A 1,980-nucleotide genomic window follows, 5' to 3' on the forward strand; every position below is an offset into this window, starting at 1 on the left:
TTCCAAAATCCTACACTAGCGTGGTAGTTAAAGGCAAGCGGATTTTACGCAAATGTACCTTCACCTGTATTAAGACTTTCAGTCGCTATGACCGTGACTCTCTACGGGTTCAGGTGTCCTACCTACGGGTCGGGGGATTGTGAGACGATCACCGTATCTGAGCTATGAGGTCAGACGCAATGCTGTTCTTCACTCAGACACGGCTCCCTGGTACCTAAGGAGTTTATTTTATTGAAAACAAATAGGATTTATTAGTACGCTGAATGCCCTCCTTTGATGGGAAGGGGTGTTGAGGATTCCTTGCACGGTACTCCACGTCTCCTGATCGTGGGTCCTTGGTGTCCGGCTCCTCGTGGATGTGGGAAGTATGGGTCTTCTGGTGGAAGTCTTCGATGATCTATCCTGGCGGTTGCTCAATAGGTGATAGATTGCTAGATTCGCATTTGCGCTCGTCTTATATACTCATATTGTCTAGTTACGCCGTTTTCGCGGATAGAGATTGGTCGCGTTCCCTGAAGAAGGGGTATGGTAAATCGTGTGATTTGATTGGGTTCCCGGTGTGTGGCGGGGTTATCGAGTGGACGGTTAGATTTGGCTTGGGTTTACCAAGCAAAATTTAGGGGGCACGCGCTGAACCCCAGGTGTCGGTACGCCAGCCAGGCGTCCCGTCACAATATATATACGTATTGTGACGAGGATCTTTCCCGCTCCTCGGTCACTCGGAGAAAATGACTGAGAACTTACCGCGTGCACACTAAAACGGCGTTCGCAAGGTATCCTGGACCTAAAACAAGATCGCGAAATTTGTTGGGCGCCTGGCGTGATCAACACGCCTCGAAATCGGTAATGCGATATACCGCGACCATATACTCGATAGCTCAGTACCGCAGAGAGGGGAGGGGTAATATTTGGGTAGAAAGAGATACAGCACACGTACGCCAACACGGGGTTTGGCCAAGGTAATAGAAAATTCCAATAATATATTTCTAGCCAGCGATAATACAAAAATAAAAATAATAATACTGCGAAAGTAGTTCTCCGCGATTCCAATTACAAATACAGCGAAATGATAACCCGTAAGTCGCTAGGCGCGATTCAAAATTAAAAACTTAGGTTTAACAAAAAAAAAGAAAGAACAAAAAAAAAGTTTACTAAATCTGAAAGACCTCTACGGCCTACGTGCGCTAGTCGCTGTCTTAATAATAACCGCTAATTTACAAAAACCAAAAACAAAATAGGACCCGATACGCTGCCCGCGATCGTCCTCTACGGAATGGCGCTAATCGCCAACTCAATAGTAAACTCCTCGACGGAAACGGAACCGAATTCCCGGCCGACGCTGTCTGCGATCGGTAATAAATCAAACAAGAAAAAACAAAGAAATGAAATTGCTTATGCCTACGGGCGCTAATCGCCACCTTATCACTAACCACTAAGGCAAAAGTCCAAACGAAAAAGAGGCTCGTCGCGTCACCCGCGACTATCCTCTACAAAAGAAAATCCTTATTGACGCGCACCCGAGCTCAACTTTCTCCGCGACGTCGGGACTCGGTTCGCGAATTCGAACGCTCCCCTTTCGACGGCTCGCGACCCACACAGGAAATGAGATTGTATCGTACAGAGTTACCGTGACCCTGTGTAACGGAATTTGGTTACACTCAAATTCGAGACAATAGTGGCTCGACTCGACCTCCTCGATCACTCGAAATTGGCTCTACTTTATTACGTGCAACTCAGGCTACGGTCACCAAGCAGATTTATCGGCTAAAGAATTTCGAGTACTTTCGTTAACGCAATTCCTCGATGGCTATCCGTTCCTCGGAAAGCCTTTATTTAACATCTCTCAAAATTCTCTCGCAAGAATATTAGCAGCGCTTACCGCTCCACATCCAGAATAGGAAGTCTCCCACTCCCTCGTGACACTTCACGGCCATCGTCCTCGCAACCCCACGAAACTTTTCTTACGCAACGATCGAAATA

This window comes from Neodiprion virginianus, chromosome 5 (assembly GCF_021901495.1).
Source record: "Neodiprion virginianus isolate iyNeoVirg1 chromosome 5, iyNeoVirg1.1, whole genome shotgun sequence".
Classification (NCBI taxonomy): Eukaryota; Metazoa; Arthropoda; class Insecta; order Hymenoptera; family Diprionidae; genus Neodiprion; species Neodiprion virginianus.